Source organism: Dromaius novaehollandiae, chromosome Z (assembly GCF_036370855.1).
Source record: "Dromaius novaehollandiae isolate bDroNov1 chromosome Z, bDroNov1.hap1, whole genome shotgun sequence".
NCBI classification, from domain to species: domain Eukaryota; kingdom Metazoa; phylum Chordata; class Aves; order Casuariiformes; family Dromaiidae; genus Dromaius; species Dromaius novaehollandiae.
The window spans coordinates 54,678,298-54,701,532 of NC_088132.1; the positions used below are offsets into that span (position 1 = coordinate 54,678,298).

General features: G+C 41.5%; 1 long non-coding RNA gene across 1 annotated transcript in view; it reads right to left on the bottom strand.

The window, feature by feature from the left end:
* The window catches only part of LOC112983652 (uncharacterized), a 197,630-nt gene that overhangs the window by 107,664 nt on the left and 66,731 nt on the right, over positions 1 to 23,235 (bottom strand). Inside the window, exons 10-11 of the long non-coding RNA XR_010386263.1 lie at positions 21,722 to 21,843; positions 21,068 to 21,246 (exon numbers count right to left, since the gene is read on the bottom strand). This is a non-coding gene — a long non-coding RNA (uncharacterized LOC112983652). The remainder of the gene's footprint in view (positions 1 to 21,067; positions 21,247 to 21,721; positions 21,844 to 23,235) is intronic.

Sequence of the window (23,235 nt, forward strand, 5' to 3'; positions counted from 1 at the left end):
TATTTGCGGCCTCCTTGTAGCTTAACCATGACACCATCTGGCTATTGCAGCATCGTAACCAGCACAGAAAAACTGTGACTTTTTACAATGAGCTTGTAACTTAATGGTATCATCTTAGAAATGCAGACAGAATTTCACACTATTGTTGTAAACAGGCTATTATAATAATTTTGTGGATGGAAAAAACCTGAATTGGAGAAATTAATATCTAAAGAAAATATGCCTGCTATCTCCCTTTTCTGGCGGATTCAGGATGCTAGTAGGTCTGCATATGAACTCAGATTTTTAGCACAGAATTATTTGCTTTTGACACAGAGTTTTGCTGACCCCAGAACACAGTGGATGGAGTCTTCTGTGGAACCATAGCTGGTCTCCACACTGTTTCTATTCAAGCTGGAGATCTGGAATTTATTTTTGTCATAGCATTTGAAGACCAAGAATTGAGGAACTATTTTTCATTCCTTCACAGGGCTGATAGCTCCAGCTATTTACCCACTTTGCATGGAAAAAAAAATGCTGGAATTATGGTAGCTGTTTTGATGCCTGTTTTTTCCTCCAATTAGAACTAGAATATTATACAATTAATACTCTCCATCTCTGGGGAATTTTATCAGTGATGTTTATCAACAGTGTATCTAACTTTAATAAATTATTCAGAAAAACTAATTCAAACACACCCATCATATCTGAGAAGTCTGAGTATGGCCCAGGAAAGGCATGCTGTGTTGCCTATTGGGAAGTCAGGGCTGGTACTTAAGCAGAAAGTGTAGCACATCCTAGAGTACAGCTTAGTACTCCACCTCATGCTGTACTGTATTTCTATACTTCCAAAGAAGATTCAGGTGAGGTAGTTCATGTTGCTGTCAGCCAAGAAAGCAATATTCGAAGGGTGGTGGAAACTTTACAATAGCTGTAACTTATTTTCTGTGTCATTTAAGGTTTTGCACTTTTGCTTTTCCTAAATTCTTAATATATCAAACTTTGTATTGTATCTTAGTTACAAAAATTAGGATTTCAGACAGGGCACAGCATGGAACAATCAGAGACACTAGATTATCCTTTTACTCTGTTGAAGGTCACCCATCAATTCAAATATCCCTCCAGAACTGGGTTAGGAGACGTGACTAGCATCATTCTCGAAGGGACCTGCAGCCCATCCCCATACAGGTGAGCTTTCTATCTCCAGGAGACAGTTCCCCGACACCAAGGAAGCCGAATTCTCCCTAACAGCCCTCATCCTGGAGCTGCCCCACACATTCAAGGACAGTGTCCACCTCTGTTGTATCAGTGAAGCAGAGAGAATGAGGAATGCAAAATTCAAGTCTGAAAAGAGCTATGCACTAAATTGTAACAGGTTTTTCTCTCATCCCACCATAGGTATTAATGTAACTGATGCACATACGAGTTGATTTTTCTTGACAACAAAAATCCACTTGGATCATGAATCCATTATACGCTTTACATTGCCATAAACCAGTTCTTTCTTTCAACCATTGGCAGCAGGCTGCAAGCCAGGTGGCAAAGAGCATGTTACTTGCTAACCCGGGTTAAAATGTTTCAAATATTTCTGATAAACTTTGGAATCATATCCATTCTCCTGTTTTGAGTGCATGGATTGATCCAGCAGCAGAGAGACTGAAACCTTTCCCTCAGGCTCTGTTAGGGCACATCTTACTCATCCTGGGCTGAACTATTTCCAACTTCTGCCTGGCAGAGTCTCATATTTGGAGTAAACACTCTAATTTAGTGAATACTCTGTAAACACAAATTATATCAGCCCCAGAAGAAACCAGCTGAATTTCTCCTGATGGACAGGAGTGTATTTTCTAGCTAGCTATTGAACAGACAAATTAGTCCAAAGATTGCCAAAATAAAATCCACGCTAGCACTGGAGTCAGTCTCAGCATCACCGCTGAAGCCAGCATGGGATGGTAGCTGCATTGCCGCTGTCTTGGTTTTTATGAGCTTGGTTGGGAGTAGGATGAGATAGGGGGTCCTCTGACAGACATGGAGAAAAACACAGCTCCCATACATGACTGATACACTGCCTTCAACATATCAAAGATTCACAGTTATTATAGGCACTGGTTTTTTTTAACACAGCTTATTTCCAAGGGAGTAGCACATGTAACCATCAGTGTATACAGCAGCTGAACATCTTTCAACAAAACCATCCCACCATATTAAGCAGCAAACAAATGCACTGAACAAGAAGTTCTTAAATAGCTTATATTCCCCCAATGTATTCATGCTCTTCACTACCACTGTTAGACTGTTACACGGTTATAACTTTCAGGAATCATTCTCTCTTTCTAGCAATCTTCAAACACTTTTCTTATCTCCTGTTGTTTCAGCCTTTTCCTTTTTCTACTGCATTGTGTAGTATGAAGCCTCCCACAACCAAACTCAACCTGAATTGGCTCTACATAAAAATAAATGACATCGTATTCTGTTTGCAACTTAAGAAGGTAATTCCATTTTCCTTTGAAATACTGCTCTGTTATTATAATATGATTTGGAGGCAATATTTAAGCATTAATAAAATAAATCTCATAGGATGAGTCAGGAAGAGCTGGCAGGGGTTCTGTATGAAGGTACAATCTCTAGAACAAAAATGAGTGAAATATTTGCTGAGACAGGGTATAGCCTCTGCGAAGATGTGATAGCTAACATAGTACTTTGGCTGGGCTTAAAGTCAAATGGCAATTACTATGTTTCTCATTCTGAATAACAACACTTTTTAAGATATGAATTGTTAATCTTTGCCTTATATTTTCAATGTTCTTCTCGTTAAGAATCACCATGATTTTAATAACAATTTATTCCAGCCTGTGATGCTTTTAATGTTTATTAGACTATCTGGAAATTAGCTGATGGTTCAAAGAGAGAATCCCAGTTAGCTGGCTTAGTTCCAGTTAGAAACAGGGGTTGCCTAGGGAGAAAGCCTTGCTAAGAGACAAACTTCAGCCCTGATTATCCTTATTTTCAACCTTTTGGTCGAGAATCTAGTGTCATTCAGTCTGATCCGTGCTGTGCCCTAGCTGAAATCCTAATTTTTGTAACTCAGATACTATTAAAAAAAAATATTTTACTGTTTTAAAAGTCTTGGGAAAGCAATAGCCCAAAATCTCAAATGAAACAGAAAATAAGAGTTACATCAATTTTCACCATGCCTCAAATTCTGCTGCTCATTGCAGCATGAGTCTTCTGAAGTACACAGCTGCTCTGTGGCTACACATACAGGAAGAAGCTGTACAGATCTCAGTCTCACTTTCAGTTTTCAAAATCCAAAATCTCTGCCACAGTACACAGCTTGTAATGAGCTAAGCCATCCAGATTCCTAACAGTGGTGTGCCCAGGTGACAAATGGACTACACTGTGCCTTTTTTCCTGACCACTCCCACTAGTTAGTGTGTAGTCTTTTGAATAAAGTGTATATGAAATATTCTTTTCTTTATTCTTGGTAACACACTTTAGCTTATTTTCTGGAGACACCACTGAAAGCCTACAGACATCAAAGAGCACAGTACTAAGGTCTGTTGAAATAATGATCTAATAGCCACTAACCTATTTCTATGCTGAAATTCTTGGCAATTACTAAGGCTATAGAAACATAGCCTTCCTTTATACATGAATCCCTCTACCCTCTGCATATACATCAGCCAGTAGAAAAGTGCATTTCCACTATCAGCAAACCTGATCAGTTAAATCCAAGGCATATAGTTCATTGCTTCTCATCCCAGAGAGGTCCGCTTATAGTAAGGCATATGGGTTAGCAACAGCCACCCTTTTTTGTCAAACCAAAGCAAATCCCTGTGATAAAGAGACTCAGTTGTGGTCCTTCAAGTGAGTCCTTATGGTAAGTATAATAAAAGCTTAGATTTACCTTCCTTTAAAACACTGCTCTCATAAGATGTCATAAAGGGTTGTTCATTTTTTCCCCCTATTTTCCTGTCTTGCTTTTTGTCATATAAATATATATATATTTATACACATATTTTATATATATATATTTATCTCTATATACATACACACACACACATATATGTATCTCAAGTATTCCCCACAACCACCTTGGATGATTTTAATAATAGGCTTTGGAAAAGAAGGAACGTGGCATTGCTGTGAGAACTGACAAAGTGCAACATTCCCTCCTAATTCACTCTAGCTCCTGAAGAAACACCGCTGAAATGCCCAGCTCCAGCTCTGTGATATTTCAGGAGTCCCTGCTGTGACATTTAAATCAAGGGACCCACAAATATAAATGTTACTACTCTGAAAATGAGATGAAAAGAAAGCGCTGATACTACCACATTTCCTCTGAAAATGTTCTTGCTAAGAATACAAAAGAAAGACAGTATTTAAGATTCTTCTCACTTTTCTTGAGAGCTCATCACAAAGGAAAAGCTTGTGTATATTTTAAGCTGCAGCTATCTTTGTGAACATCTCTTCAGTGTACTAGCATGCACACTTATGGTATATTACTTCATAAATGTCCTTCCTTCATCACACATGTTAGTACTTACTAGTCAAGAAAAGAAGAATGCAAGTAAGAGCAGGAACAAAGGCCCTTGTTTCTAGGAGATTTTGGCTGCAAGCAACAGAGTTGTATTGAAAAGCCCAGCAAAGGAAGATGGGAGTTATATTCCATTTAGTTTGGGAATACAGACAACTACCACTCAGGTCATACTGAACATAAATAAAAATGTTATTAAAACTAGATCACTCCTACATATACAGTGTCTGTGATATTTCCAGTATGCACGATGCTACAGATAGTGTTGAAAGTCTAGCCTATTTACTTACCATCAGGATTATAAATGTGCCATAAGGGAAAGACTGGGGTCAGTTGAAAGTTTTTATTAAAATACTGCTATTCATAGCAATAACTTCAGGCCTACAGACACATTTCTTGGATAATTGTCACCTCATGAAAGAGGAATAAATTACAGATAAAACTAGGGTTCACTTAAATTGTTTTTGCTTAATACATTTCTCATTTTTATTCTGATAAATGTGGAGCTTTTCCTATAGAATATTTGGGAATTGGATTTTAATATTCTGAATGCCTCAGACCTGCTGCTCATTGAGGCATTACATGCTAACTGAAATTCAAGGTCTTGTGATCAAAATCTGCTGAACCAGATATCTTCACACTACAACACCTATTAATACATTATTCCACATGGATTAGAAAACAAGTGAGAAATAGGGGCTTGCATTTGCATCCTTGCCATTACACAACATTGATATATTTTTGATTTACTTAACTAGTTATTATTTTGAAGGGCTATTTAACCTTGTGAAATCTAATGCTTAACATATTAGATGTGCATTTGTCATGACAAAATAAATGGACTGCAGCTGCAGGACCTCTCCAGAGTGCATCATGCCGTCTCAAGTGAATCAGATAGACTCCAGTTCTGCAACAAGCTGAGACACAGTGATACAGATGCAGCAGGATCTTGCAGTTCATTAAAGGTGGACACCCCCTCCCCCTGCCAAGAAACTGAACCAACAGACAGAATAAATTCCTGATGATAGATAGCAAGATCCCTAAGTCTGCAATCAAGAGCTACTCAGCCAAAAAAAAGGATCTAAAAGGTTATCATTAGGAGCAAAGTTTCTAGAACAAATGATATGCCATCACATGCAAATGAAGGACTGATCTCATTCAGATGCATAGAAACATTCACTTCATCAGGCCTTTACTTTATAAACTCGCTTTTTCATACAACACCCTATGTCATTTGGGGATTTATCATCCTTTTTAGACTAAGACTTCTAACTTGTTTCCCCAGGAAAAAAAGGGCACACGCTATAAAAACGGGACATTCCCAGAGACTGCTGTCAGACATGTGAGTCTGCAAGGAACTGTGACTTTACTCGTGAACAAAAATGATAAATCTGTCAGTCTTACTTAAGGAAGCAGATGGGAGGGCAGCAACTGAAAAAAAAAGAAAAAAGAAAAAAGAATGGATTCACTTGAAGAGATCATGTAATGCTTTCAAACAGATTTCCAGACAGTGATGCATATGCTCAACTATTTATAAAGAATGAGTTTATTTTTTAACAAAAATGCTAATAGCATGAACACTGGATCTGCTATGAAAGGGTTAGATTCCTGGATTTTTTTTTTGGTGATTTCAAGGAACTGGCATTTATTCTTCCATATAAGTTTGTTGGGCTGTTCTACATCCCCAGCTACAAGGGGCCCAAACAGATGTATAGCCTGGTGGTGGTATTGCTTTCCCGCTACCTGAAATACCATAAGATATTCAGATCTCCTGTTAAAAAGCATTGGAACCTGGTTCTCCTAGAAAAAATCCACCTCTTGCTTTGATGACAGGATCTAGTACATTGTTTTACACAAGCACAGAGCTCTTTTCCTCTCTCCATTGCTACTGATGTTAAAAAACAGAGTGACAGTAAAGGGAGTAAACTGGCAGCTGAAAGTGGGGAAAAATAAGAGGAACTATTTAGAGGGAGAAACAAAGAAATTATTTTATACAAGAAAAATCATTTTGACTCTCTGTGCTAGAAAATAAGAGCAAAATAATCAATTCTTTTTGGCATGGCAGCCTATCGTAATGGCCTTGGCCCAAGCACAGGGGCCACGTGAGCGAGGGGGAGCAGGCAGGCAGAGGGAAGCCACAGCCACCTCACGCCACGTCACGTAGCAGCAACGTTCAGCTGCTGCACAGGCCTTTGGTGAGTTTTACCAGCCCACAGAGAGCCCGCACTGGCTGTACACGGCACGGAAACCTGCCGGGGTGATACAACCCGCTGCTGGACGGGGCCGCTGCCTCTCACACAGGTACACATGGCCGTGCCCGAACGATGCTTTCGTTCAGTCTGTGCACGGAGGAGAGTGAGTCACCCTGGGAGCGCGCCACACTCCCACTAGCAACGCCAGCAAACAGTGCTCGCTGTTGCCATGGCTCTCACTGCTACAACATTTGCTCATGAAAGATGTATGCAATCTGAATCTGGGTGCAAAAGCCCCTGCATTGTTTCCTTTTAGCTTTTCTTGAGACTTACCTTTCTCTTGGAGAAAATTCATGACTATTATTTTTGGATTACAGCAGGAAACTCCTGTCTAATGCAAAACACCATCATGTATTGGCGTATGTCTCCCTTCATCTCCCCTTCTGCCAAAATGTCAGCTTTGCTTAGAATACACGTCCTCTTGTGACTACAATGAGCGCTGTGTCCTCCTTGGTACAATATATCACACAGGCTTCAGTGATGCAGTATTCCAGGCAAGGAAGAACATGAAACCTTATCGCCATGGTGTTTATTGACCAGTCATCCTGCTTTGTACTCATTTCCTCCCCTTAATTCCCTGCAAGTATACGTTGGCTCAAAATCAAAAGAAATGCAATAGTTAAAAAAAAATCCTATGCTCTAGGATGAATGTATTATTCCATATATGCTGATGGTGCAATTATTTCTCTCCTGTGATAACTGAAAACGTTTGCTAATAAAATTTGTTCCAGAAAAACAGAGCATTATTCCATTATGCTGTTTGAATCCTAACAAATTCGTCTTTTTTTCCCCCTTGCAAAAATCAACTTTTGGATCTGAGACAGTCATCCCGAGAACCACTATTTACACACATGGGGGGGGGGGGGGAGACACAAACAAAATAATGAAAATATTTGTTTTTGCCAGTCTTACTCAGCCAAGAAAGAAGCAAGAAAGGATCACAGCCAGAACATGCTGTACCCAGCTCTTGCTGGATGATGATTCCCTTTTATAAAATTAACCCATCTGACCTAATGCTCTACCTCAGCCTACAACATCAGCTGGGAAACAGAGACGCTCCCAATATAAAGCCAATTAACTCCATCACTCAACAGCATAGCAAGACACGTCGAAGCAAACAATCACTACGCTGTGTGTACAATCACTGCAAGTCTGAGAGGGGAGAACAATATGTCTTTCTCAGTTCTGCTTTGTCTTTTCTTCTTTTTCTTTGTTTAACCCCTGCTTAGCCGAGCACTGCATACTGCCCCCCGCGCCCAGCGCGGCACAGGGTGGCTGCTCCCCGCAGTAAGCACGGTGCAGCGGGCCAGCGAACGGCCGCTGGCTGGGGAGGAGCACAGCACGCAGGAGCTGGCGGCGGCAGCGGCGACCCTCTCGCGCTCCTCGGTGCGCAGGAGCATCCCGGCGGAGCTGGCCACTAGTGCTGGTGCAGGGATCCGGAAGAGAGGACCTCAGTGCGCTGTTGCCCTCTCCGTGATAAAACCCCAAACCAGTCTTGCGTAAGGACAAACACCTTTCCAAAGGAAAAGAAACAAGAAGAAAGAAAGAAAGAAAGAAATCCAAACCAAGGCCTTTTCTTAAGCTTTCATGGAGCTAACATACCTAGGGTATAGCCTGGCCCTGCAGTCAGTGTCAGCCTTTTCACCAGAGGAATCCTAACAAGTTCTGTGTTATTCTAGATTTATGTCTGGTTTGGCTTCAGCCCAATAGGCCTAAAGGAAAATTGTAGACTGCTCCTTTTGTTACGTGCCTTTTCCCAAGACAGAACACAGAACCTCAGAGATAAGTGCAATAACAGCAGGAAAGACACATTTTGCTGATTTGCCTTTACTTGAAAATATTCTCACAGCTACACGATACAGAGGAAGAAGGAGGTGGTGATGATTCAGTAAGAGGCCAAAGAGTAAGAGAAGAAAATCTCTTGGGGAAGAAAGGAACTAATGAACAAGAGTCAGGAACAGAAAGAAGACTGTTATGCCACAAATATAAAATGTATAGTCACATAAGCTCATAGGAAAGAAAATGAGAGCTGACATCTTACAATGCTAGATTGATTAGGGAAGACTTGGAACATGACCAAGGTCTACGAATGGCATGGGAAATCATTTCAAAGGAGAAAGAACCTCACACTCGGCTATGGGGGATACAGCAGTACAACAACACACAAAGAGGATATTGGAGAGCTGCCATGAGTTCTGTGCTGAGAGGAAGCAAAACCATATGACAATGTGTGTGGTTATAATGGATACCTGCACGGCTTGCACAGTGATGTGAATGATTAGTATCTTCAGTGACCTGAAAAGGGCCGGATTCGAGAGCCCAAGGATAGCCTTCCGGTTTGCCAGCCTGCCCTCTGCTTATCCAGATCCCTGCTAGAGACTTCCTACAGCGCCCACGCAATAACAGTATAACAATAACATAGATAATGCTGCACTCCTGAACATTTCCCTCTATGTTTTCTCCTTTGTCCATTTTCTCTGTCTAGCCAAGAGCTGAGATTATCTTTACCATTTCTTTGACATTATGAACAAAACTATAAATATCCTCTAATTGTAATTATAATGGGACTTCAGTGTGTCTCTGTATACACACAGTATCCATGCAACCCAAATACATTCATATCACATTTTCACAGTATTTCCTCTACTGACAAAGTCAAGCTACCTGAGAAAGAAATTTTGTCTCATGAAAACCAAGAAGAATTTTGAGATCAGTAGAGTGAGATTTTTACCTGGATCTTTAATAAATTCCAGCCTCATAACTCTCAATTTAAACATGAGATTAATGCAGTCCATTTCAAGCAAGGGAAAAAGAACATTGAGTTGTGAGTAGAAATATCCCCGTTACTAGTAGTCATATTGAGAGTTCAGAGTATGTTATACCTCCACAGATTGGAAAACATTCAGGGAGGAACTTGCACCAGCCTGCCTGCGTAACACCAGCCATATGTTGGCATACTTCAGTAAAGAAGTGGTTCAAACTTTCTCCCACAAGTGCCTTAGCAATGGGGCAGACATGTGGGCCCCACTCAGAGGACAGCCTATACGAACACACCTTTCAACCAATACTGAGTTTTTTGCTCAGAAATCAAGAACAATTGGCAAGCAATGGGAATGAGGGTAAAACGTCTGTTGCTGCAACAGGAAAAGACATCTTTACATCTTGACTTTTTTTTTTCTTTTTTTTTCCTAAGCAAGGAAGACATGCAGTGAGATGCTCAGAAGTTAACATGTGAGTAACCTGAAGGTTTAGTTCAGCAGGTATAACAATTAGAACAGAAATAAGATGCAAATACCAATTTTCTTCCTATTCCCTGGGTGGGAGAAGGCATTAATTGCAAAAAGACTCACTGTGATACTTTTATTCTTAAAAAAAAAAGCCCTCCTCCCAAAAAACCCCAAATCCTTACAAACGCTAACACTAGTTGTGTTTATGAAGACTAAATAGTGAGAAAATAGGCAAGTACTCAGGAGGAGGGATGGAAAGGTAGCCAAATAAACTTGAAAGTCAACACCAAACAAATCTCATTTAAAGTATCTGGAACCAGAAAAGTTTTGGCAAGTACTGGCCATGTGAAAAAAGAAAAAAAAAAACCCAAAAACTGTGCTAGTTAAACTCCTAGATCTGCCAGTGCTTTAGAACACAGCAATTTATTTGGGTTTATTTTCCTGAGTTTATATATCCTGGGGAATGCTGAAAAAATCTCTTCTCTAACTAATAATTATAAATTCAAAATGGATCTTGTTTGGCCTTGCAGAAGCTTTTTTGTATTTGCTTTCCATTCTACGTCTGGTTTTTATTTACCTTAATTTGATTAAAATTTACCCATTCAAAGCTCTGAGTTTCTGTAAGGACTGTCACCATTAATCAGTCTGGGGGTATATTCAGGGAAGAAATAATATTTGTTATATATATTTTCTCTTTCTGTCAAATCCTGTTTGGCACTGGCAGAAGAAATATCTTATATTTGAAAGACTGTACTAAAGTCTTCCCTCTTTGTACAGTGGTGCAGTTACAGAATCAGGGATGCTAAGCTGTTTTACGAGAGACGGAGGGAATGGTGTAGATTTTAGAAGGGAGGGAGAACGTGAAATTCATAAACATGCTGAAAGCTCTCATGATAAAATTTATTGATGAGTTGAGTATAAAAATCTGCGGTTAAACTAGTTCTCGTCTTTGATTAACAGTTTGTTTTGCTACAAGCTTCCTACCCTGGTCCAAGCCGATCTGCAAGGGTGCTGCCCCTGCTGACGCCGCAGCGCCGGAGCCGCGCGGGGCAGCGAGCGGCGATGCAGCCACGGCGGCAGCACGGGGCAGGCCGCATCGCAGCCTCTTTTCCTTGCGCTTCGTTCGGTGCAGAAACACCCTCCCAAGGGCAACACGCCATCCTGCATCTTTACGGTATTGTTGCGCTTAGAAAATGTAGTTCATGAAGTGTTTAAGAAACAAACTTGGTTCCTATGTATTTCACTAGGGGAAGGGAAACAACCCAAAATGTGGTGTGTGTTATGAGCACAGCTAACCGCATAGGACAATAAGCAAATCATATCATTCCTATGGCTTCCAGGAATCAGCTGAGCTATCTCCTGCCAGCATCCCAGGGGTTCCCTTAACCTGGAGAAACCCGTGATGAACAGAGGCAGACAGTCGGGAACAAATGAGACACCTAGGCAGTCTTTGGCCTCCTTTTTCATTCAGACGAATTTTAAATGTTAAATAAATACTGAAGGAATTGCTTGTCACCACAAATTATTCCTCTGAATGTTTACTGTTCATGCCAACTTCCCTGGGGTCCTTCCCATTTAGAAACAACTTTAACAAGCAATCCCATAAAACACTGACCATTATTCCCCAAGAAGTTATGCCTAGTGACTTGTTACACAGAAATATGTTTCCAATTTTGCTTTAAAAGGTATTAGAAAGGAGTCCTCAGTATTTTTTACATTAGCATTTAGTGCCATGTGGAAATGGCAATTATAAATTGCCACAAGCTGTACTTACAGCCTTTATTTTTGTTTAACTATTTAGATGGTGCTTTTCAGCTCCATTCCACACGGAGGCCTGGGAGAGCGACCCGTTTGCCACTTGCCTCAAAGGTCCTCGCTCGGGACAAAGACAGCACTTATCTGACTGCACAGTCATACTGTTAGTCTGTCCCTCCTTCTCCGTAACAGAGGCAGACTGAGCACACAGCTACAGGGGCACGCAGGAGAGTCACACATGCTGCACAAAGACGTTGGGTTTCAAGGGTGAGTTGAAGGACACGTTGCTCAGCAGCGTTTCTGCCTCCAGACGTGCAGAGGACTTCAGCAACCCCTTGTAGCCTCACACGGGAGCCACCAGATGGTGCCACTACAGACAGAAGGCACAATTTGGTCTTTTCCCCTCAAAGCCTAGAGTTTGTAAAATAGCACTTCTGGTTCAGGAGGTCCAGTTCCAAATTCACTTTTTCAGCTAAAATATGCTAGCTTAAATTTTTTCTGACCATCTTTTGTACATAAGGCCATAACATTCATCTTAGGCAACATCATAGTCTTTTTCTGGTGCTGTCTGCTTGTACCCTGAAGAATATTCAGCTACAGATATAAATATATGGCTCTTTCCTTTCTAGAAAAAGGAAACTACCAGAATTTAAAGGCCAAGCTGTCTCTAAGTTAGTCTGATTTTGGCCTGAGTCCAAATGAGTTTGAGTCCACTTTAGGGTGAATTTTGGTGAAAGACAGTGTGAAAGATGAAGGCCTACTACAATGGAGGCATGGCTGGCGAGAGTAGATTCAACTGAACATTGATAGAGCAGGTATGAGTGCCAAAGTCCAAAAGGATCTACCTTAAGCATTGTGTTTCTGTCGCTTGGAATTAGAGGGCAAAAATCAATACAATATGTTTTTGCATGGAGTAGCAGGGTTAGTCACTCTTGCATTCCACAGTAATAGGTACTCTTTGCAAGAACCTATACTAACAAAGGGAAATGCTTACGCCATATAATAACAACAAATTCAGGTAAAAGGATTAACTTCAGGAAATAGCAAAGGCCCTGAAGTAATACTTCATGAAAATATTTTAATTTAAAATTAATGGTGAGGTAAGGTGAGACTAAGAACACTAGAAGATTATGACTAAGAGGAGCTGAAAGAACTGAAATAAGTTTGATAAAAATATGCCAAACTCCTATAGGATCTCTGAGAATGAGGCAAGCTGTGAGATCTCAAGCAGTGTAATGCCCTTCCTAAGAGCTGCGACACATAGACTCCTACGAAAGGGCTTACGTGCCCTAATTGCCTTCAGTAGCAGGGGGCTGGACTCCTTGGCTGTGCTTACATTAACAAGCAGTGAGGAGTGATGTAAGTATATCCATGGGGCAAAACAGGTGATGCTGAAGACCTGATTTCTCCACTCTATACATTTCAGGCATTTTAATTATCTTGTTTTGAACTAGCCCATTTGTGGCTGGGCTGCATTAGATATGCTCCTTGAACACACCCTTCAGTTTAATTTCATCCCAAAGTAATCCAGTTCACACACACCAAGATCACTCCTTGCACCAAGGCACAGGAATTGGAGACAACTGGGAAATTCTCTTCAAAAGTGCACTCCTGATCTCAGCTCACACGCTGGTATAGATGTACCCACTGATTCAAGAAGACCTTCTCAGCCCTAAGCTGTTAACTGTTTACCTTTCACTAAAGAGAAGATGCAGGAGGTCTTTAGTCAGTCTAATAAATCTCTACTCACTCAAACAGACTCTTCAGCTTCAGTGAAGGTACTTATGTGAATAAGTTACTCATCTGTGATCATAATGGCTGCTTAGTTTCACCCTATCAAATTGTGCTGTCCACTCATTTATTCAGGAATTTATTTAAAACGCACAAAAAGTGGCCATAGAAGACTTGTTTAGACTGCTTTCAGGGTTTAGTTTTACAAATTATAGGTCTGTCCCTTCAAATTCTTACTACTGAGCTTGGGAGCTTAATTCTCCAAGACACTGGTTGCTCTGGCCCTTCTCCAGCAAAGCACTCAGGCTGCTGGTTAACTTTTAAGCCTGGGAATAATACTTCTGCATTCAGTAGTCTCCTTAGGCTTGAACTAACCAAATACTCCAGAGTCCCGCTGGGCCACTGGTTAGTGTTTGCAGGATCAGTCCCCATTTCTCTGAGGGAAAAATTATTTGAGATTTAGTAAGCACTGCAAAAGGTTCTGCTGTGACAGTTTTCAAGTAATGTAAAAATCCTGTTAACCACTCACTAGTGTGCTATATTTGTGTTATCTCAGAACGGACACATTTCTCACTTACTGGGACTTTAACAGCTAATAAAAATAGAACTTCTGAACTTTCAAGGACCTTTTGACTAGTGTAACTATATGAAATGTCTATACCACGGCAGAGGCAGACAGGTTCATAAAGGTCTGTATGATGTGTAGTGTTGGTTAGAGAAAGTAATAACCTAATGCAGCTATTGCATCCTCCAAACAAAACTAAATAGGCAATTACTGGAAATGCAGGCAGCAAAAATCCATTTGGACTCACCGGATACATGCCGACGTCAGATAAAGCCAGTGCTAAACAACAGATAGATGGCCTTTCCCCTAGGAAGTTAACGGCAGAGTTCTCTTGACTTTGTCAGACCGAAGATTTCATCCAAGGACTGAACCTCACAATTTTTTTTTTCAGGGAGCTCCTACTTACTTCTATGGGACCATTTACAGCAATAGTACTTAGAAGACCCTTACAAGTAGGTCTAAACCAATATTATGAACCATTGTTTAGGACATTTTACTGACATAAGAGATATAGTTTTACCAAGGCAGAAACTTGCCCAGATTCCCTCTCCCTGATTCAAAAGACTTGCATCAAACTTCAAAGAGCCCAGCACTCCACAGGGATATAACACTGGGTAGAAGTCTAACTATGAACAAATCAGAGTTAAGATAAGAAATAGTATTTTACAGTGAATGAAGCAACCCAGCATATCTCTGTGCTAAGGACTGGTTTGCTAAAGTTTTGGAAGGAGTTGTTTCCTTTAAGCTGCAAACAGCATGTATAATATTGATACGTTTATACTATTCTGGCTAGCAAACTAGACAACGTTTCTCAGAGGACACAAGCAGAGCAGAGCAGAGCTCTTTCTCACAGTGTTTATAAATGGCTGGCAAAGCTGCATTGCCAGAATGAGTTATAGCTATCTCCCAATACAGTCTGAGCTGGATTAACTACGTTTGTAATTATCACTCTGGGAAGAGGAAAAAAACTGCAACTTTGTGTAAAAGAAACCCTTTTTGATTTAAGTTGCTGGCATGCACAGTCCAAACAATTTCAAAAGGTTTCAGCTGTTCCTGCCTGAGTGAAACAATGCTTGAGGGCCTAATTGTACAACGGCTACGCCAGTGAGCAATCCATCCTCGCACAAGCGAGCTCTTCTCTATCAGTAGAGTATCCGTGTTAGCGAGGTCTCCTCATGAGAGCCGACGCTGGAAGGATGGAGCTCTTATTTTGCTATGGTTGTGTTAGCCCTGCTTTCAGCAACAACAACTAAGAAGAGGCTTTTTTATGCTTTGGAAATCTGAATCTGTGTGCAGAAAGTGAATTCTTGCCTCTAAGAGCATTTTAATTTTTCTGAGCTTGTTATTGAAGTTCAAAGTAGATAAGGGCTCTATCGAGGCCTACAAGCCACTGTAATACAATGCTTATCCAATTTGCAAGGATGTTAGCTTCAAAGTTCCCTCTAAAGGCAAAAACTAAGCTTCACAGGCCTGCCCAGCCAGGAGTAAATTATACTGTAAGGAAGGCGAGACACAGTGAAATGCTAGTAAGAGACCAGCCTTCCTTTCTTGGCTGCTATTACATCTTTTCTGCAAATTGCAAATAAAATAAACTATCCTGCAGAGATAGAGATAGGCAGCAAAAAAGAAAAGGGAAGAGATAGGTTGATGTTTAATAAGTGATCAATGAGGACAGCTTTACCAATAGGTAAAATCCATATTAGAGAAATTTTCTTTTTTTCTTTTTGAATTCTGTCGTTTTTTGTTCATCCTATGTATCGACTCTCCCCTTCTATGTAAGCAGGCTTTTTTTGTATTATATCTGACTGCAAAGACAGGGAAGAAGAGTCTAACATTGATTGAAACCCTGCCGTACAAGAGTGCTTTGTGTATTATTTATGTGGATGAAACTAGCAGGCGACTCTGTGAGCATTCCTTATTTAAAAACACACACACACACACACACACACACAAAATGCAAACTTTTAAAACAACATGATGGCTGCAAAATCAAAGGTTTCTGACCTAGCTTTCAAATGATGCAAAATAGCAGGTAGGCATAAGTACAGTACAAGAAACAGCATGTTGAAGTACACCACAACACTGCGTGGAGGTGTCCAAGTCAATTCATTTAAAGTAATCATTGACAGGATGCTCTGCTTGGACCCCCGTACCTTGCTCCTTAATTCTGCTAACCGGAATAGATGGCCACACGAATTGAGCAAAACCACGTGCAGGACCCGAGTGACTTTCCTTATTGCTTGCGGGCTATCTCCAGACGACACAGAGGGGTAGTACGCCGGCAGGTGCCGTCTGCCCTCTCCCTGTCTCGCAGTCCCACCGTACGAGCGGGACGTGGGATCGCACTCCCCTGCCGCAGTGGCCGGCAGGGCACCGGCCGCATCCATGCTGCTCACCCGCTCTGGGCATCGCACAACGAGCAGGTCCTTCAGCGCGATCCCTTCCCCGCTCCTGGGTGCTTGCTCTGGGTGTGTGGGACAGGCCCAGCGGAGGTGCCGGTCCCCTCTGCTGACTAGGGGAAAAGCTGTGCAATTCCCTTGATTAGATGCCTAATGTTTAGATTATGAAAGTGAAATGGATCCTACCTACAAGGCCTGAGAGCGTGAAATCAATTAAAGGGCTCTTGCTGGTCAGAGACAGTGCTTAAGTTCTTTATTTTTAAGGTGGACATACTAAGGTTTCCTCTAAGCCACTAACTAGTGCTGTAAGAGAAAATAAATTTCTGTTTGTGGGGTGCTCTCCTGTAACAGTTCATCTTAAAAAGCCCACAACTTCATAATAACATTTATCTTCCTATATTCCAGTTTCAGTTGCTTAAGTGAATCTTAATCTGTAAGTCCTGGAAGAATAAGATACGGATGCACCATTGGGCAAATAAAATAACATAAAGAAAAGAGATCAGTCAGCGACTAACAAGACATGCAGTGCCATTTACACTTCTTTCTCCTTAGAATGTAAGTTATCCATATACCTTCTATCCACCTGAAAAAACAGCATGCTTGCCATGGAACATTTTTTCTTTTTTTTTAAATCACATCAGAATAAAATTGAAAATTCTCAGAAATCTGTGCATCCAGTAAGGTCTACAATTTTTATTCTCGTTTCCACTGAGCAACGTAAACCAGCATCCCTGGTAGTTATTAACTAAGGAAGTGATCTCATTCCTACACAACTAAAGTAGTATTTAAATTTAAATTTAAGTTTGAAAGATCCGCTTTAGTCTCCCTGCTTAGAAATAGGCAGGCAGCCAAGCTGGCTTCAAACCAAGAAAGCAGTGTTTCTCTACACAGACAGCTCCAGATAGGACCCCTTTAACAAGTTTTGAGAAATCAAACAGTGAAACAAAAGACTTAAATAAGATAAAATACCTATAATATCCTGTATATATCAGGCTTCCTCAGCGAGATAGCACTTTTACATGTGGAAGAACACAGGCTGAAACAAAATCTGCTTGAACAGACTGAAAAAATAAAGTACCTTTCAGGTGTTTGGGACACCCAGCACGCTGCCTGGGTGAAGAACGCCAGGGAAGGTGGCAGGGCCGGCAGCCAGCACGCGATGCTCCTGCAGGGACACACCTTGCCTGGGTTTCAAGGATAAGCAGTAAAGGGTTCTGCCTAGGGAACGTCTTGGGAAATGTTTCGGTTTCTCAGGGGATCTTAGCCCCTTAGGCAGATCCCTTTCGTATTTTCTCAGGGTGGCATTGAAGAATTACATGCTGGGCTCCCTGCAGCTGGGACCCTCCTTAGCAGACCTTTAAGGTCTGCTAAGACCTGAAAAACTGCTCCAAGTCCTTCAGGATTTCTTTGCCCTCCTTTTACGCTCCCAGGGAAGACAGAGCCAGGACCTGTTTTTCAATATCTATACAGGCTCTCTGTCTATCTTAACAAGTTATTTGGCTCCATAAAAGCAGATCAGGAGCTCAAAGCAGCTGGTCCTTAGGCCAAAAGCATATCCACATGCTATGCATTTGGGCTTTTGATTGAGTCAAAGTTTAGCCTGGTTTCCCAGGCTGAATGTCAACATCGAGCCCATGGCTGAAAGATGCCTGAAGGACCAGTCACTGGTCTGACGGGGGCTGGCACCCATTGGGAACACACCTGCAACAGAGCTGCTGATTTGGGTGCCTTCAAAAGTGACTTGGTTCCCTTGCACCAGCACTGCCTGGTGAACAAAGCTGTGTGTGGTTAGTGGAGACAGCTGGGCAATTTCCTTCAAAACTACACCACTGCTTTGACCCAAAATCCTGACGTGAACATATGGTCTTTGTGATAAACCTGTTTGCTCGTTATTTTGGGGACAGGTGTCAGGATGAAGGTAGTTTGGAACTGTAAAAGCCCAGTGTTTGATGATGCACAACTTAATTAGTTCTAAATGGATCAGTGCAAAACAAAGCCAGAGACATTTAGATTTGGTGAACGTGACTATGACTAACTCAGCTTTCACCTTCTTAAGCCAAGTTTGCACTTGTCTTATAACTTTTGCATTGTTCTCCTTAATGAGACATTAAGTGCTTTTATTTACTAATTGCATTATTTTATATTTAAATGGTATGTAAAACTATTATGACAACATTGTGTTGGCCTCAACCTCCAACTACCAGACACTCCGCTTTGTGAAACAGCAACAAAAAACACCCAAGAAAAGAATCCTTGTTTTAATACATTTGTTCCTTGTATATGAGTTACTTGGGCATAACACTCTCATTTTCTTCCTAAGCATATTCACCCCCAAGTCGGACCAGTGCTTGGTCAAACAAGCTTTACTTCCTTCTGTGCACAATGCCATCGGCATGCACAGGTGTGAAACCTTCCCAGCGGTAGCATCAGGTTCAGATGAAGGTTTCAGATTTTGAATTGCGGAAGCTGATCTGGCTCAAACAAAGTGAGTAGCTACTTCTAGAGGAAGAGCCTGATAACAAGAAAATAAAGCCATTATTTTTCTCTTTTTTTTAAGCCTAGCAGCAAGAAGCCAAGAGAGTCATTGGCTCATGTCACACACACAGCTGCAGGAAAGACTGTCGCTTTGTCACTTTCACAACAGGACTAGATGAACAATAAAATACTCTGAAATCATCAGGGACTATTCATGACTTTTTTTTTCAAGTCACACTGGAGTCAAAGTTAGTAGTTAATTCATCCCTTAAGTCATGTACAGAACATAAAAAAAAGACTGTAGAGAACAAATTACACTACCAAGAGACCAGACTATATTGCTTAACATCTCTGTTCTACTTTCAGCCTCTGTGCTCCTCTGGGATCATCAAAAATCAGGTACTCCAATGGTCAGGTGCAAGCTCTGCTACTGACACTTTCTCTTACTGCCTCACAGAGTCAGTATGAATAGTCTTCACCAGTAAGCATTATTATGGCCATATTGCAGTCAGCTACTGATATTTCCATGAAGTCCTTGAAGATGTTCCCACTTCCCCTAGTAAAAGTCTTGGATTCTGTTTGGTCCTGACCCAATACACCAGGACAGGCATTAATGCACTTGATCTGAAGCTAATTCTTATGCTTATACTTTTGCTGCTTGAATTAACTAAGGATGCTGCTTCACATTCCTTTGCAGGAGTGAGAGATTTATGTGTGTATAGGTTTGGAGAGGGAGAAATGATAAATCTTTTATTAAAAATTTGCACAAAAGATGAGAGCACCATGCTGTAGCTGTGATAAGGAAGGCTGCTTTGGAAAAGCAGAGACCATATGAAGTCCATTAAGAACTGGTGAACTGCATAAAAACGACGACAACATCCTTTCCTGTGACTCCTTGGAGTATAAGAGCTAGCATAGTGCTTCAAAGGCACTTCAACAATAACTTAATTGGAGGCTTACGGTCAGACACTTAAACCCATGTAGGGCAGTGAGAAGAGGGAAATGTGTTCTCTCTTTGTAAAAACTCCCATGCGCCTTATCTTATTTTCTCTCTTTTAGTGTTTACTCACAGTTCATCTTTAGTGAGGGTGAGTCGGTACTACATGAATGAATGAAGAAGTCTTTGAAGTTGCTGTATGAACAATGTAGTTGAAGCTTTTCTTTGATAAGATCAAATGAATAAAACCATTTGCTATTAACATATCTTTAACTGATGCAGCTATTATGTCTTTAAAGAATTAAGAGTCTTTTCTGGATCCATGTTTGCAGCTTCCATTAAGGCTAATTGTTCTACAAATGCATATTTAGAAGGAGATGTGCAAAATGGTAATTGTGATACATTTGCACGCATGTCTTGCTTTTAATCCAGAAAGAGCTTAACATGGTTTACAAACTTACCAACACACTTACACACGTTATAAATGTAGAATCACTTTGTCAGCAGCTGCTGTACAGCCACCTCGAGGTGAAATGCAACAGCTGTGTAACACCACAGAGCAGCATCGTAGAACATGGCAGTGGCCAGGAACATAAATTGCCTTATCCAGTTGAAGCCATAGGGAGAATTCTAGGTAAGTAGCATGTAAATTACTCAAATTAAAATTTGGCTTGATCATGGGAGCTAACGGTCCTACTGTTGCAGAGAAAGTACTGTGACATTTTTAATATGGCAATTTGCCTGAACCTCTGTTTCATGTCTCTGCAGAAAGACAGCACCTCCAACTGCACTGTGGTCGCTGACAGGGGCTGGCCCTTGGTCTCTGGCCGAGTCAGATGAAAGAGTGCCACCTACAGCATTAGCAACACCTTTTTGTCCAGAGCTTGGGTTTTTCTCGGCTGGTTCTCAAGTCTGAACCTGCCTAGATAGACAGCGAGACCAGGTGAGACCACAGCAGCAAGTGTAAATTTCATAAACAGAGAAAAACGAAAAATTTTTTAAAAAGGGAGAACAAGCAAGTGGCTGAAGCGACTGGAAGCCTGACTAGATTTCGCCTGCCCTGCTGGGTGGGCTAGCTGGTAGTGCTGGGAAATAGGAAGCAGACAAGCGAAACCACCCCGGCATCAGCACTTCCACTGTCTCGGTTGTAGGAGCAGGGAAATGGCACTCTGGCCTGTAGATGCTACGTCTCTCTGTGCTTCAAAGTTACCTTACAAAGCAAGTGTGGGGGGTCCTCTGCAGCTGGGTGATCCACTGTGATTGAAACAGATTGATCCTTATTCCATGAAAATACTTGCTTTCTGAATCATGGAAATGTAATATCTCTTTACTCCACTTGGGCTTTGAGATTCTGGAAAATTTTGGCATGTTTCCCATCAGTGTGATCTCCTTTGGAAAGAAAGAAAGAAGAGTGCTTTTTTTCATGCCATCTGTTGTCTTTCCTACATCCCATGTGCCTAATCCCATGTGATTGACTGTGCCTCATCCCCAGAACTTGCCTATTAGCTAGACTTCACAATATCTTCATACACTGTACTGCATTCATCCCCCTTCCTGCTGCAGGACAATAGTCCTTCCTTTCGTAGTGAGGCCCTCGCTCAATGGCAGCTGGTGTTTCGGCCGTTAATCCCCATGTGGAGTTTCTGCCATTGCAGGGCAGCTGTAATTTCCGTTCCTGGGGTCTCTGCCCAGGGAGGTAGCCGTGGGAATAGAGCGGTGGCACCCAGCCCTCCCCCCTGCACCCGAGCAGCGCGGGGCTTCTGCACAGCACGTGGGCGCCTGGGGAAGGGATGCTGTGACTGCTTCTTGCTGTGGTCCCCTCTGGCAGTCTTGTTGCCATTGCAGACCTCCCCCCAGAAATTACCTGCCGTGCAGAATCCAGAATGAAAGAACATTTTGCAAAGGAAAGGATCCGTCCTGCTGGCAAATACTTCTCCTTTCGACTTCAACTTGAAGAAGAAAGCTCGTGAAGGAAAAACAGGAAGTCTGAGGAGGGAAAGAATGCCTGCAGTGAGAAGGGCGCCTGTGTGTGGAGGGGCTCCCAGGCGGGCTGCAGGCACCAACCCACTGCGGGGCTGGGCTGGCCAGAGCCTGGGCCTGGGGCAGCCCTGGCACGGGTAGTGTCGCCGCTTCGGGCCCGAGCGGCACGTCGATGAAAACAAAGCACAGCACTAGTGGAAACTAGCTGGAGACCATGTGTTGTCAACCTCTCCTCTGCCTCCTGCTCCAGATGGGGACCACATGGAGGCCAAAGTAAAAGTGCAGCAAATGAACCTAATCCTCTAATTCTCTGCCTGCAGTGAAATGGGCTCTCACTACTGCTCTCCTAATGAAAAAGCAAGTAGTCAGTCATCTGTCTAGGTCGCACTTATTGCTTCTTATTGGCATAACTGAATTTTACCACGACTGGCCAAATTACAATCTTTTTTTTTAGCCTATTTTGCAAAAGAAATAAGAAACATATTTTTCATTTGGGAAGACAGCAACATGCAGCTTTATTTTTTCTTTTTGTACTGGTTTTGTTTTACAAAAAGCAATTTCCCCAACTTTCTAATTACCCACCATAACCCTTTGATCTCCCTCTAACCTTGCTATTAATTACTTCTCTAAATAAAGCAGCAGCAGCAGCTTTTCACAAGACTTTTATTCTTCTTAGGACCAATACAACTGCCATCAAAGAGGGTAAAAGGCTTTCAATTCACTTTAGACAAAGGGACTTGCATTAGGCTCTTTGTGAAAATGCATAATCTACCATTAAAAGTAAGGCAGGTCACTCCTCCATCCTTCTCCTTCTGTTAGTTTTAGTGAAGTGAATCAGCACAGAGGTAGAAATCCTGATACTAACAGAAAATAGTAGTGTTCCCAGCAAATGCTGTGCAACGTACAAATAAAGGGCTGCCTGTCTCTCCTGCCATATATCATGTACACAGTGTTGCTTTACTTACCAGAGTGGCTTACAAAATCTTTTTTTCTTTTTCTTTTAATGACATGTCCAGGAAAATAATAAAAGGCAGGATTTCCACATGCTGTTGTTTACTGCTGCCTAGCTTGTACTGAGAAACGTACGTGGCAGCTCTTTGGACGTGCAATCTTTTTGTCTGCTAGCCATACAGCTGGAAATCCTGTTCCAAATGTCCTGGAAATTCATGGACAAGCACAGAACTAATTGCTATAATGTATTTTTAAGTATCTGATGAAATTACAGGCACAGCACACTCTAGTCAAATTATAACCACCAGCAATTATATTTGATGTAAGGAAGGTACAGACTAATCTTCTGTCAATGTGCTTGTGTAACTTTCATGAGAGTTTCAAGCTGTGTAAGTTAGTGTTTAATACAAATGACGCTGGCATGGGAAAATTTTTATTCCTCAAGGT